This window comes from Heterocephalus glaber, unplaced genomic scaffold, assembly GCF_053883595.1.
Source record: "Heterocephalus glaber isolate CG9 unplaced genomic scaffold, H.glaber_assembly_v1.0 deba00000546, whole genome shotgun sequence".
Classification (NCBI taxonomy): Eukaryota; Metazoa; Chordata; class Mammalia; order Rodentia; family Bathyergidae; genus Heterocephalus; species Heterocephalus glaber.
Window position 1 is genome coordinate 3,559,016 of NW_028258147.1, and position 16,075 is coordinate 3,575,090.

General features: G+C 36.9%; 1 protein-coding gene across 6 annotated transcripts in view; it reads left to right on the top strand.

Annotated features, from left to right (window-relative positions):
• Positions 1–16,075, top strand: part of Chchd3 (coiled-coil-helix-coiled-coil-helix domain containing 3) — a 276,433-nt gene that overhangs the window by 195,160 nt on the left and 65,198 nt on the right. The gene's annotated exons all lie outside the window — the stretch shown is intronic.

The following is a 16,075-nucleotide window of genomic DNA, read 5'->3' on the forward strand; positions in this document are numbered from 1 at the left end:
TATGCTGCTGGGATCTCAATTGGAAGTACATTAAATCTATATAGCAGTTTTGGAAGTATGGCCATTTTCACTATAGTAATCCTTCCTACCCAGGAGCAGGGGATGTCTGTCCATTTTCTGATATCATCTTCAGTCTCTCTTTTCAGAGTGCCATAGTTTTCAGAGAAGAGGTCTTTGATTTCTTTTGTTAGGATGATTCCTAGGTATTTCAGTTTTTTGGATGCTATTGTGAAAGGAATTATTTGCCCTATTTCTCTCTCAGTGAGTCTGTCATTGGTGTAGAGGAAAGCTATTGATTTTTGTGTGTTGATCTTGTAACCAGCTACTTGACTGAATTTGGTTATTAAGTCTAGAAGACTTTTGGTGGAGTTCTTGGGGTATTCTATATAGAGTATCATATCATCTGCAAATAATGACAATTTGACTTCTTCATTACCTATCTTTATTCCTTTTATTTCTTTCTCTTGTCTAATTGCCGTGGCTAATGTTTCCAGAACTATATTGAACAAGAGTGGTGATAGTGGACATCTTTGTCTTGTTCCTGATTTGAGTGTGAAGGATTTCAATTTTTGACCATTTAGTGTGCTATTGGCTGTTGGTTTTTCATAGATGGCTTCTATCAGTTTGAGGTAGAGAACATCTATTCCAATTTTTTGTAGGGTTTTTATCATAAATGCATGTTGGATTTTGTCAAATGCTTTTTCTGTGTCTATGGGGAAAATCATATGGTTTTTGTCCTTGGCTCTATTGATATAGTGTATTACATTGATTGATTTGCATATATTGAACCATCCCTGCATCCCTGGGTTGAATCCCACTTGATCAGGGTGTATGATCTTCTTGATGATCTTCTGCATTCTGTTTGCCATTATCTTATTAAGGATTTTTGCATCTATGTTCATTAGTGAGATTGGCCTATAGTTCTCCTTTTCAGTTGGGTCTTTCTCTGCTTTGGGGATCAAGGTGATGCTTGCTTCCAGGAATGAATTTGGGAGTATTGCTTCCCTTTCAATTTCATTGAAGAGTTTAAACAGTAGTGGCAGCAGTTCCTCTCTAAATGTCTTGTAGAATTCAGCAGTGAAGCCATCAGGGCCTGGGCTTTTCTTAGTTGATAAGTTTTTAATGACATTTTCAATTTCATTGGTTGATATTGGGTTGTTCCGAATTTTTAGGTCTTCTTCGTTCAACTTTGGTAATTCATACGTATCTAGAAATCTGTCCATTTCTTCTGTGTTGTCCATCTTACTGGCGTATAGGTTCTGGAAGTAGGTATTGATGATCCTCTGGATTTCTGCTGGGTCTGTTGTAATTTCACCCTTTTCATTCCTAATTGCATGGATTTGGGCCTTTTCTTTCCTTTTTCTGACATGGCTAAAGGTTTGTCAATTTTGTTGATTCTTTTGAAGAACCAACTCTTGGCTTCATTGATTTTTTTCTATCATTCTCTTAGTCTCCATTGCATTGATTTCTCCTTTGATCTTTATAATTTCCTCCCTTGTATGGGCTTTGAGGTTGTCCTGCTCTTCTTTTTCTAGAAGCTTGAGGTTCAGCATCAGGTTGTTTAATTGAGCTCGTTCTGTTTTCCTAATATGCATATTCACTGCTATGAATTTCCCTTGTAAGACAGCTTTCATTGTGTCCCATAGATTCCGATACGTTGTATTGTCATTGTCATTTAATTGAAGAAACTGTCTGATTTCTTCTTTAATTTCCTCTGTGACCCATTGGTTATTCAGAAGTGTGTTGTTCAATTTCCACATGTTTATGAGATTTTTTGAGTTTCTTTTGCTATGGATCTCCAATTTCATTGCACTATGGCCTGATAATATACAGGGGATAAGTTCAGTTCCTTTGCACTTACTTAAACATGTTCTGTGTGTGAGTATGTGGTCTACTTTGGAGAATGACTCATGTGCAGCTGAGAAGAATGTGTATTCTGATTTTGTGGGGTGGAAGACTCTGTAAACATCTGTTAAGTTCATTTGTTCAAGAGTTCGATTGAGTTCTTGTATTTCATTACTTATTTTTAGTCTAGTTGATCTATCTATTTGTGACAGTGGGGTGTTGAGGTCCCCTACTACAATTGTAATAGTGCATTTTTGACTTTTCATGTCCGTTAGTATTTGTTTTTTATAGTTGGGTGCACTAGTGTTTGGTGCATAGATATTTATGATTGTCATCTCTTCCTCTTGGATTCTTCCCTTTACAAGGATGTAGTGTCCTTCTTCATCTCTCTTAATCAGTGTTGGTTTGAAATCTACTTGATCTGCCAAGAGGATAGGTACTCTTGCTTTTTTTCGGGTTCCTGTTGCATGGAGTATTGTTTTCCACCCTTTGACTTTCAGTCTATGAGTTTCATTTTGAATTAAGTGTGTTTCTTGTATGCAACATATTGTTGCATTTTGCTTCTTGACCCATTCTGGCAGTCTGTTTCTTTTGATTGGTGAATTGAGACCATTAACATTGATGGTTATAACTGAAACGTATTGACTTGTCATTGCCATGACTTTTTCTTTTTGGTGGGTTCTCCCCCTTTACATTTAATTTCTTGTCATGCCAGATGGGTTCATTCTGCTTTGCTTCCTGGGGTTGTGATCCTCAATGTCTGTTCCTAGGATATTGTGTCAAATTCTTTGGAGTGCTGCTTTGGTATTCACAAAGTTCCTAAGGTGCTCTTTGTCATGAAAGTATCTTATTTCTCCATCCATTTTGAAAGATAGTTTTGCAGGGTACATCAATCTGGGTTGGAGGCTGTTTTCTTTTAGGGCTTGGAATATATCACTCCAAGCTCTTCTTGCCTTGATGGTTTGTGTTGAGAAGTCTGCTGCGATTCTGATGGGTTTTCCTTTGTATGTGATTTGTTTCTTTTCTCTAACTGCTTGTAGAACTTTGTTCTTCTGTTGTGTTTCTGGAATCTTAACAATTATATGCCTATGTGTAGATTTTTTTTTTGATCAAGGCTATTTGGAGTCCTATATGCCTCACTTATCTGTATGTCAAGCTCTTTTCCCCCTGCTTGGGAAGTTTTCTGCCATTACTTCTGTGAAGAGCATTTTATGTCATCTGCACTCTCTCCTGTTTCTCCATTGAGCCCAATCAGTCTTATGTTTTTCTTTTTTGCATCATCTATCAGCTGCTGGATTGATTTCTCATGTTCCCTTATAATTTTGAAGCAGTTTTTCTTTTCCTGGTCACTGATTGCAATCTTATCTTCTATATCTGAAATTCTGTCCTCACATTGGCTCATTCTGCTGTGTAGACTTTCAGTGGAGTTTTTCATGTCCTGGAAATCTATTTGCATCTGTTTTATGGATTCCACTTGCTTCTTATGTTGGAATTCCATCATGTTCCTCAGCCCCTCTCTAGATTTATTAATCATATCTTGCACTAGGGGCACAATTTCTCCTGTTATCTGAGAAATTATTTCTGATTTCATTTTTTCCAGATCCCGTTTTGTTGCCAGTTGAGTGGGCCCAGGTGGTTGAGTATCAGAGTGTTCCATCTCATTTCCCTTTGGGGTTGCTGTAGGTGATCTTGAAGTCTGGTTTTGAGACTTATTTATGTATTTTCTCATTTCGACTGGGGCATGGGGCTGTTAGCGTCTGCACGGATTACCTCCTCTGATCTGGGTGAGGTGGGACAGCGGCCGTGAGCAGCGGTAGGGATGGTGACCCAAAAGCCCTTTCCTGTGGGCTGGGAGCAGTGGGAGGGATGGCCGGGAAGCCCCTTCCTCTGGACCAGGAGCAGTGGGATGGCGGCTCAGGAGCCCTTCCCTCTGGGCCAGGAGTGGTGGGAGGGATGGTGGCCTGGAAGCCCCTTCCTCTGGGCCAGGAGCAGCGGGACAGAAGGTGGCCCCAAAACCCTTTCCTCTGGTCTGGGAGCAGCAGGAGTGATGGTGACCAGGAAGTCCCTTCCTCTGGACCAGGAGCCATGGGACGACGGCTCAGAAGCCCCTACCTCTGGACTGGGAACAGTGGGACTCAGTACCTTGGTCTGGTGGTCTGGTGTCCTCTGCGTCTTTGTAGTGTGGAACCAGGTGGCTGCCTGTCTGCAGCGTGGTGATTCGATGTCTTCCGCGTGACTCCGGACCTCGGTAGGGCATGCACAGACCTTCCTGTGTGCAGCAGGCTGATGCGGCGTATTCTGTGTGACTGGGGACCTCGGTAGGGCTTGGGCAGACCTGCCTGTCTGCAGCGGGGTGATTTGGTGTCTTCTGCGTGACTCAGGACCTCGGTAGGGCATGCACAGACCTGGCTCCAAATAGTTAAATTTCACTTGCTTTGTTTCTATGATGAACAAACATGCAGTATCATCTTTGAATAATTGTTCCACCAAAGTTTAAATTTTTAGTTGAAGTCACCTGATTTGTTTTATCAGGGGATAGGAGCTTGCTGCTTCATTCCATTTGGTAGTTTTCAGAGACCTGCTATGGTATAAGGCAGTAATTCCCAAGGGCTCATCTCTTGATAGTTTCATAATTACTGTACCACCGATAGTTAAGAATAGCCCCAGACCTCACATTTTTAGGAGATATGCTTAGATGATTCCAGAATATATTATCACCCGAGGACAGATCCCCCAAAAGATCTCTGAGTATAGTAGCATCAAAGACAAGGGGATGTGGATGTAAGTATTAGACTTATTTATTGTCCTGTTTGTCCCTGGAAACCATCATATAACCTGTTTGACCCTCATCTTTCTCATCAGCAGAGTGGCCTTCGTGATATACTTCCTTGGGATGTAGAAATATAATAAAATATTACATATGAATTTATATGAATATTAAATTGGGCTAAATATCAGTTGTTATTATTATCAGCAGCATCTAAGGGATTGATAATAGGGAAAAGAAAAAGCCATACAAGAATAAAGAGGGGTTGACTATGGAAACACAGGTTGAATTCTGTTTGAAGTACTTATTTATTATTTTGTTATATTGAAATATTACTGGTGTTTTGAATTTTGTTCAAAGGAATGAATTACTGGCTCAAATGAAGAGCAAGTTGTGTAATATAGGAAAAACCTTTTAAAACCTTCAATTAAGTCTACATGTAATTTCTCAATGTTTTCAAACCCTTTAATGTACATTATTTTATTTGATGAAATGGGATTTCTCTTGTATGTATTTTCCTCCCAGTTTGGTAGATTTTATATATCAAAGATAGCAACCTCTTATATTACTGTATGTAAGCATAGATTTTTCTATCATCTTCCATCATTTGAGCAGAGACTGGGAACAGTCTTTATCCATTTTGTTGAATGAATATAAGCCTGGCTAATGGATAGGTAATTTAGCAAAAACAAAATAAAAACAAAACAGAACCAGTTGAGCTCTCTCGTCTCTGTTTTTAAGAAGTTTTATTCATTAAATTCTGTGGTACTTTCATATTGGAGAGCTGCTTTTCCAGACCAAGGAATAAGGCACAGAAGGAGGAAGAAGCCAGGTTCTAGAGGTTGTGATTGTGAAGTCTGGGGATATGAGCTTGAAGGAAGTTACTAGAGAAAATGCTACACGGGTGGCCATCTACTGATGTGCTATGAGCACATCTACTTGTCTTTTTTGCTTTTTGTTTTAATAGTCCAGTGGAAGTCTCTGATTTAAGAAATCAGTGCAGCACCAGGATATACTTTTTTCATTGTGATACTTGGGGCCAGTCTTGCAGAGATTTTTCTTTTTTTCATCTTCCAAATGGAGTAGATAGCAAGGAGGAGTAAGTATGAAAGCATGGGTGAGGTCACTTGGGTTGTGGTGATCAAGACCAAGGAGATGTGAGGAAAGACCCAGAGTGGTTCTCCCATGACAGCCACTGCTCTTTTAATGAGGCTGTTTGTGGTTAAGAGTATTTCTGATTAAAAGGGCTTTTCTTGAAAAATGAGACTTTTATTTTGAATAGTATTCCTGAAAGACAGAAAACATTTCTGGGGTCATGGCTGCAGGAAAGTGATGGTGGGATGTTGATATCAATATTATAAATTTCATTTCTACTGAAAAATATTCTAAGACATAATTCTGGCATGTGTCATCATTTTGTGCAATTTGTGCACGAGTCTATTAAAAGTACTTATCAAAGAGCAAAATCATACAGTCCTTTTAATTATAAAACAAGGGATTTAAGCATATTGTTGGCCAGCTCAGAAAAAATCAACAGCATACTATGTACCTTTCTTGAGAAAATATACTTTTTTGTGACTGAATTCTTTAAAGGGATCCCAAGATTAGAGAATTTTCATTAATCTTAATATAAATTTAACTTTAAGTAACTAAATACTTGACTATAAGAAGTCTACAAGCAATAACCTTCTAAAAAGTTCTTTTTGTATGAACCGCCAATATCTTTTCAAGTAATTTAAATTCATTTTTATATTTCTTCCACAACTTCTTGTTTTTACTGTGTCTGCCCCCCCAAAAAACAGAACAAAAAAAAACTAAAAAGAAAAAATTAACTAATATTTCTTAGGTCCTTTCAATTATCTTTCATTCATGCAGGTGTTAAATTTTTAATCCCTTGGATGAAAGTATTTTAATAACTGAAATATGTATTTGTTACATCATAAATTAAGGATTAAGCTCAGATTCTCACTTGAGGATGCATGTCTTTTTAATTTGAATATGATAATAGTGTCAAGATAAAAGGATAAGCAACTGTTTCAAATTGCTTTTTTTTCTCATTTTGTCTGAGGTACAAAATATGGTAAAATACATGCTAACTTGCCACTTTGAAAACCACATTGCAGTTAAAAATTTTTCTCCTATCAAATTTTATTTAATGTACTTTCTGGACCTCCCATTACCCAAAGAAGATCCTTTTTCTTTTGAGAAAATTACTACTTTTAAAGTTTATCCACATAGTAGAGTAGAATATTGGTAGATTTTTTTTTTCTGTCTTATACTTCTCACTTATTTATCCTAAAATCAGTAAATACCAGTAAATATCCTAAAATCAGCAATAAAATACTGTATGTTCATGATGAATATTTTAAGTAACTGAAATACTGACTTTTTAACAGTTCTACTACTTATTTGCAAACAGATTAAGGGAGAGAGAAGTGTTTGCTGTTTCAAGTAACAAGTGAAACACAAATTTTAAAATATATTCTTGTAAATCTGCCTTATACCTTTCTTGCTAAGTTTTGTTGATTTCAAAAATAACTATTCTCCAATTTTGGTCTCATCTGATATTTACAATATTTTAAAATAATTTAGAGTTTCTCAAATTTTTAAAAAGGATCTATGATTTTAATATTTTTATTAATTTTTATTTATACCCCTGCTTGCTAACAATTTAGGACTTTTATCAAGGATTTCTTTATTTTCTTTGCTTTATTTGTCACCATTAGCTCTTCACCAGACTTAGTCATTTCACAAAGGTTTAGAACTTCTTGTATGGTGGGCTCCATTTTAGGCTCTTGCATGTAGCAGAGCAAAACAGGAAAAAAAAACAAACCTCTCCTGTTTTCATAAAGTTAATCTGTTAATGCAAGGCAATTGACAACACATATATTTTATGCTAAGTGGTGATCATTCCAGGAAGAAAAATAACTCATAATATGAATATGGGGACTGAGGTAAGAATGGATGCTACTTTATATAGGCCAGCCTCTGACTAGATGCTACTTGATTAGGGACCTAACTGAGCAAGGCTTGCATATCATACATCTGGATGAACGCCTTCTGGCAGGTCCTGTTGAACACTAGTTACTCCGATCTCTTGCACTGACTAACTTTATGCCATTTATTGCTATAGTGTATTCTTCACACTCTTTTCAGAAAGTGCCAGGTTTGCTTTTCAACTACAGTATCTGTCTTGCCAAGCCCAGTAGACAGTGCTTATCTTGGTCTGTACTTCATTAGGAAATCACTTCTAGTTGAGTTCAAATGGCACCCTGATTTCAAGAGTGACTGTAATCCTTTTTCTTCTAGAGGAATAGTAAATGGGCACTTTGAATTCGGTAAGCAAACATTGAAGGTTTTTTTTTTTAATATTCCTTATCAAGTGAAATTCACCTTTGATTTTTCCTTGTGACTTTCCTCAAGCCTCTCCCAAACTGAAGTCAACATTAATAATCCTACTAAGCTATTTGAAATGAAGAATAATATTTATCATGAGCTTAACCACTTGCCAGTACTGCAATACTATGTTATTTCATTTAACCTTTCTAGCTGTCCCAGGTTGGTATCCTCATCTTATAGATGAGTAGAATGAGGCACAGTAATAGTCTGTACTTTATCCAAGGTCACAAAGGTAGTAAGCAGTAAAGCCAGGATTTACAGGCTGGCAGTGCAAGTCTACATTCTTAACTTTTTCACTATGCAGACTTAATGAGAGGGTAAAATGGGAATGGGGTTGCATTAAACAGAAAAGAGTTGAGTCTGCCTTTTATTCACTGCTCCTATTAAAGCTAAACAATTTATGGATTAACCACAGATACGTTTTAATGTGACTTGAGCAAAAGTTTCTCTTCTAATGCTACCCATAGATTGGAAATAGCTTGTCTGCGAGGTTGTGAGGCACACAGATCTGTTCAACTACCTCTACATTCCTCTTTTCATAGATGTATCCCCCATCAAAATAGAAAAGGCCTCATAGCTCTTATTTGTACCTCTTTTCTTTGTGCTGACTCTCCAATTTTTATTTATTTATTTATTTTTAATTTTTTTGTTTTCGTCTTCAGAGGAATTCTCCTTCCTGCTTGTAGGTTCCTACTCTTCTCACTGCCTTCCCTATAACTTCTTCCCCGCCATTGAAACAGGAAAAGATAGGACTCTCAAAGGTATCCCTGCTGTAGATAGATTGCTGACACTTCAGCCTGTAAGAGTGACTCTTCTGGAACTTTGGGGCACGTTAAATCCTCATCCTTAGCATGGGTTATCACTTTCTATTTTCCTCTCTATAGCTTTTTGCCAAGTTAAGACATCCACTTATATATCTTCCTCCTGTTATAATCATGTTTTTATTAATTTATATGTGGGGTGCTTCTGTATCAGTTGGTGATGTCAACAAAGCATCTGACTGTTGAGTATGGAGTCAGGGGCAAGATCTGGGCCAGGTATATAACTTCAGGAGTTTCGGCTCATGGGAGGAATTTAAAGCCTTATGACTGGAAGAGCTCCCCTTAGAGACCAAGGGTAGGTTCAGACAAAAAGTGGACCTCTGTGAACAAACCCTGAGGTTTGAACTGGTGGCTATTTCTTTGAAGAGGGAAAAGTCTGACAGAATGATTCTTCTACTAGCATTGGATGATAAATAATGCAGGACTTGTACAAATTTATACAGGTTAGCAGATCTTCATCATTGTGGAGGAAATGGGAATTTGTGCTACAGAAGATGCAAAAGATTATTAAGAACATCTTCTATAAGCAGCAAAGTCCTTGTCATTTATAAATTTAATTCTAGGTCTTGTAATAAACAGCTTAGGAATTCATTTAATTTGTACAGGATGAAAATATGTTTTCACCTTTATAATTGCTATTGCCAGAAAAGTCATGTTTATTGATTTGCTCATTATTTTTATAAGGTTTTTAAAAATTTTTTGGTGGCAGTGCTGGGGTTCAAGCTCAGCTTTGTGCACACTAGGCAAGCAGTCTACCACTGAGCTACAACCCCAGTTTTCCTTTTATGATTTTTCTTGTTTTGTTTTGTTGTTATTGTTATTGTTTTGTTTTGGCTTCAGTATATAATGTTGGGGTTTTAAAACATTTTTAAAAATTCCATTGAGTTTACTGAGGGTAACTAAGACTGTATTTGTAATGAATGAGGATCTTGTCCAGATTATAAGCCAAGGCTGCCGGACATTAATTGAACTGGTTAGTGTTATAGTCTGAATATTAGTACACAATACAATTTGATTACTTAATGTGCTTTTCAGTTCAGATTTAAGAGATATTTAGAAGAAAATGTCTCATTAAACACTTAGGTAAATGAAGTCACTGATTTTTAAAGATAATATTATTAGCATGTATACTCTTTCTTATCCCCAAAATGACTTGATTAGACATGAGCAATATTTTAAACAATATTGTATCAGGAAGACTAGACTGGTGTTTTCTAATGTCTTATGATGCAAAAAAACTAGAAATGTATTTTTTGTTGTTATTATAACCAACACCTGGCACAGTACTAAGTGATCATATGGTACCTTGTTGAAGTGAGAGCTAAAACCCAGAAAGTTACAGTTGGGGCAGGGCTGATGGAGGCCAACAGCTGGGGGAGTTGGCTAGTGGCTGACAGCCTCAGTAGAACTTTCCATTGCATTATTTCCCTGCTTATTGTCAAGAATGAAAGGTACATGATAAAAGTTGGTTTGAGGGATGTGAAGCTAGGGGATAAGAGAGAAAAAGAAAGAATTGAAGAAGAAAAAAAAAAAACTGAAGTAAGCTGTGCTCTAAAAGTGTTCAGGTACCCAGATTGAAATCCCTTACATCACAGTGTAGAAAATTATGGGCCAATGTATTGGTTCTGCTTATGGAAAGGGACTGCCTTAGAAGTCAGTGAGTTATCCCAGAGTGACTGCTGGGCCAGCGTCTGTAGTTGACCTGCTAAATGACTTTTCTTTCCTTCAGCTCTGATTCTCTCAAGATAAGGGTAGTGAATGTCTAAAACAAGGACCCTGAGACCCAGAGGGGTTGAATAGCTTGTCCAAAGTCATACCCTGCTAAACAGAGGTCTTCGGCTCTAAAATAAGATGCATTTTGCGATATGCCAGTCTCCTCATCACCATAAGTGTTTTAGGCAGAATGAGTGTGATCATTTGTCAGGGATACTGCACAGGTACTTACAGAAGGATTCATTGACCTCTAAGGTCCCTTATAACTTAAAATTCTATGATTCTAGTTTCAGATTTATAGATTTAGTATGATAGTATTCTGTTCTTAGCTTCCTATAGAAATGGATCTTTAAAAGCATTTTATTGTCTTTGCAACTTAAAATAGCAATCAACTTTGCTTCTCAGATACTTACAGTATACCATGCATACTATTCATTTTGAATAATTGTTACCTGTTAATAGCCACAATTTCAGTTGTATATGAAGTGGTAGTTTGATGAGGTAATGTCCTCACTAAACCAAAAGCTTAAACAAGCTTCTCATTGCAGAGAGACCCTCATTTTCCTGGCTGTCAACCTGAATGATATTTTAATTTTTCTGCCCTTAGAAAACTTCAGTCTCTTATCCAATAGATAAATGAGCAAACCCTCAGGAAATGCAGGAGAATGTTTCTGTTTGCCAATGCAATAAATGCAGAAGCTAATAAATGTCTACTTCCATCAGGAGGAGGCGTGTAATGAGTAAATGATGAGAAAAAGAATTCAGGGAAACAAATGATCAATCCAATCTAAGATGACAAACAATTTCTTAATAACTTGGCCTCTAGTTGGAGAGAGGGCTTTCACTAGTCAAAGAGAATGCCTGTTGAAACAGCTTAGCACAGGGGCATTTGCATCTAGTTGCTGATGGATTTGGTCTGGTTACATTTGGGTTACACTGAGCAATAAACCAAGATTCAAATTCTGCCTGGTTATTGCATGCTTTCTTTGCTCTCTAATTTCTGTAAGTAAGTGCTCAGAAAAGGAATCATTTCAGGGCCTAAGTCACATTGCTTACTCCAGATTCTATTTATATTTCACATTTATCTTTTTAATAAAGACCCTTTTCAAAAGTAAAAAATCCAGTTGCTTTCTCTTGAGATGTGTTCGGACTATTAGGATGTACGAGAACCTCTTTCCTGTGAGGGTGAATATGCCATTTAAACACCTTTATAGACTTCAGTTCCCTAAATCCTTGGTGATTGCCTTTGTGGGAACTCAAGAGTTCCCACTATGCTTTGTCCCTTGTGGATAGATGGATGCATTTTTGCTTACCGGTCTTACTGGAAAGCACTTGTACTCGTGATCAGCAGAACACATAGTGTAATTAAAATGGAGTAAATGAGACAGGACTTGGAAACCGAAGAGTTGCAAACCACATGGAAGATATGAGAGAGCTACACCATGCCAAAATGAAAGATCATTCACTGAGATGCATTTTGTTATCACCCTTTTGTGGAATCTAAGAACATTTCTCAAAAAAGTCATGTGGAAAAGATTGGCTAACAAATCCTAGCCATTTTCAGGGACAGATTTTCATGAATATTTCTAGAAGACTATCAAACTTACTTATTGTGTCCCTCATAATTATCTTCGTACCACCCACCCTGTCTAATCCTGTTTTGTTTTATTTTGTGTTTTTTTAAAAAGAAATATGACATTTTAGGGTATTCAGTACCATCTGAATGAATGAATTTCTGCAGTTGAGGGGTGACATTTTTATGTGGTACTAGTAGAGTTTGGGCTCATAGTGCAGGGAAATGCTAATGAGCCATCACCTAGAAGCTGGACCAGGGGTGATACTGCAGGGCTTTTAGTGTACTTGGCAGCAGATGAAATGTACCTTAGAGATTCAGGAATCCTACACAGTGCTTTCTGAGGGAGAGCCATTATATCTGAAAGCTAAGACTTTTCAGTGTGCTTCTATTCACATGCATATTTCTATGCCAAATCTTTCAAAAGGCCTTTCCTTTAAAATACAAAAAGATAAACACATCTTTGAAATGGATAGTTAATCTCTTTGCCACTTTTGAAATCTTTTTCCATTTCCTATCTGAGATTTTTAACCCTTAAATTAAGACTGACTTTTCTCTTCATCCATGTGGTTTTATATGCATTGCTAGCACTCATGTAAAACTTGAGAGTTGTATCATCTGCACTGGGTCTTTTGCTTGGATAATGCACTTCATTCTTATGTGACTATTAAGAAATAAATAATATTAAGAAATAAATACAGTATGCTTAACCGAAGTTGCATATGAGCTGATTTGATTCTAGCACTTACTACCGGTGGTCCGAGCAAATATGCAACTTTGGTTAAACATACTGCTCCTGGTAGAGAAAATAAAGACTACAGCCCCAACTGTACTTCCTCCTTGGCTGTTTTTACCATAAAATCAAAAATAGAAATAAAAACAAGAAATGATTGATTCCGGACAGTATTTGCTATTATGAAGCTCAACTTTCCTCCGGCCTCCAATAGTTTCAACTCTTGCTTTTATGTTTGCTTGGAAAGGAGGAATCCTAAAGGTTTCCCTGTTTACAGGTACTTTTTCAAATGAATATTACCTCCCAGTAGGTTGGAAGCACTGGAATTGTGTAACTGTTTTTTATTTTTTTTTAAATATCCCCTCAGCTACTAGTACTTTACTCTGTAAACATTAGATGTCAGTAAATGTTAGAGTGCATAAAAAATGAATAGTGACCCACTTAGCAAGTAACAGAAGATCAGACATACCAAGACTAACTAGGATTTTAACCTTTATATTTTAAAACAGGTTTGTCCTGTACCCACATTTAAAAAATTAATCCCAACTTTAATTTGTATTATTCTTACCAGTGTATACATTTGTTGTATATGGAAATGCTAGGATTTTGCTTTGTTTGTTTTCACAAGAGAGCTGGTGCAGTTTGGAACCTCATAACAAACTTGTAACTGTCCTTATTCTTCAGTATATTCACCAAGGACTAAAACATAAAGGAACTTAAACATTCTTGTCTCCTTCCCCATCTCTAGGGAAAAAAAGAAAAACCCTAAAAAACCTCTGCCATTCCACATGTATGAATGATCTATTATTTATTTTAGGTGTTCTCTGTGGTTAAATATTTGATTTTCATTTTCAATATTATGAACTCTATGGTAAATAATTTTTAGCTAAATTTTATACATATCTATAATTATCTCAGATATTTCTAGAAATGAAACTTTTGAGTAAGAATATACATTATTGAAAGGCTTTTGAAATGTTGCCATAAATTGTTCCAATTTATACACTGCTACCAAATTCTGAGGGAGTCCATTTCCTCACATGTCTGTATAAAAAGGGAGAGGGAAAAAAGCAAAAATAGCAGGTTTGATTAGGTGTAAAGTGAAATGATTTTACCAGTCTTTGTCTCACAAATTTTTAAAATTCTAATATCAAGGAAGTATATGTCCTTAATACCCATGGTCTAGACCAATCTTTCATCTCCAGCCCCCAACTAGGAGGTTTAAAAGAATGGCATTTTGTGTTAGGTAAAATTTCTGTTTAGAAAATAATGAAATTCTTTTTAAAAATTTTCACTGGTTGGACTGAACAGTTTTTTTCCTAGTTAGACCTCTGATTAGTGTACAATGCTAATGACAAAATTAGATTCACAATTGAGAAGCTGTCATGGGTGATAATTCTGTGCCTGTTGCCAGCATCAGTCCTAAGACTTTATTAAATTAAGATCTTAAATAAAAGTTCTAAGATTTTATTGAATATAAGCATTAAAAACATGCATTAAAAGGGTGAGCACTATATTTCTTAATTAGGAAAACAGATTTACTCATTAAGTAATGTTGTGTCACCTTTATGATGACACAACTCTCTAAGCATAATGATGAAACTATCTTTCTAGCTCAGGTATGCTTTGCCTTGTGTACATCATCAGAGCAGCTCCTCATTAAGCCTGTAGCCCATAACTCTGCTGAGGTCAGCTGGAATTTTCTCATTTTATTCACCTAGAGAGATGTGCACACTCTGGTATCAGAGCTTATCTGTAGCACTCACCCTTCACAAGAGCTGCTTATTTTCTATGGTGCCAGAAGGGTATTACTTCTGAGCAGATAGATTTGATGTAGTCTCAAGTTCCTGCTCAGCTGGTGCCCAGAAGCAAGGCAACCAGCTATATTATGTCTGCAAAAGTATCCAAAGCTTTGCTCAATTTTTAAGAAAGTTCCTCTTAAGTAGACTCCCTGAAATAGAATGAGTACTGGTTGGGCCTCTATGAAATGTCTCTATCTCATCTTGTTAGAGATAGCTGATGAAAACATATCCTTACAAGTCAAATTCTAGGCGGAAGTGGGCAGAAAGCATGCTTTGTCTTGGCCTCTCCACTCTCCTTTTCACCTCTTTCTTCTCTAACAGAGATTCCAGTTTTACACTACATACTTATCTTCTGCTTTGGGAGGAATTCTTCTTACTCTCACTTTTGATTCTGTGTTTTCTTTAGAAAGTTTAACTGTTAATAAGTCAAAGCGTGAAAGATATTTACTGAGAGCTTCTCCACTTGGATTCCAAGGAAAAAATCTCAAAAGTCTTCTAGTTATCTTAATTAGAATACTTAAAATTTGTGGATTTCGATTTGTGATTAATATATTTTCAGTTAGTGGAATACCTTACAAGTGTGAAAAACATCAGGTTGGATGACAAAGCTTACTACTTCCCTTAGCGTTTGCAAATATAAAGCTCTTAAAGACTAACAGGACGACAAAACTGAAGCCAGTTCTCTCTGTATATTATAATTGGTTAGTTGTTTACTTCTCTATCCCCTCTAGCTTTTCAGGGTATCTTCAGTCTTCCATCCCTTTGACCTACACCTACACTTAGCCATATTAACTCATCAAAAGTAATGCTTTTTGAATGAATTAATTTTAGGTTGACTTTCCAAAGGTTGGAAACCATGTGAAATGAATAAGTCCAGGTCATCAAAATGAGAATATTTTGTAAATCCTTCAGGTCTTTAATGTAAAACTGGGAGTGAGTGAAGAGTTACAGTTGCTGATAAGTGAGCTAGTGTTTGCCTGCATCCTCTGTAGTAAGTATTGTCATCTTTGACTTCTTTTTAGGCCACAGTTATCAAGAGGGCTCCATGTGCACAGACTTACATCAGTCTTTATGCCAAGTAAACAGAAGTATGTTCCTTAGAGATCCTTTCTATAGGAGATGATATGGAGTGGAGCACTAACCTGAGATGCATTGGCAGTAATGATGTGACAGATTCTGTGTAAAGGCATCCGATGGTATGCGGTTAAATGTGCATGGCGCACCTCCACATTGAACACTTCCCAGAGAAGACTTATAACCTTGATAGTGACTGTGTTGCATCACAGGGCCCTCAAGAGAATGAGAGGTGCCAGTGCTGATAACACGCGTAATTTAAGAGTTACTCTGTAGGTCTTGCAAGACATCCCAGTAAATTCTCTTGAGTACCCTTCCGATAACTGTGAAGTTGCTTTGTCTCACCCT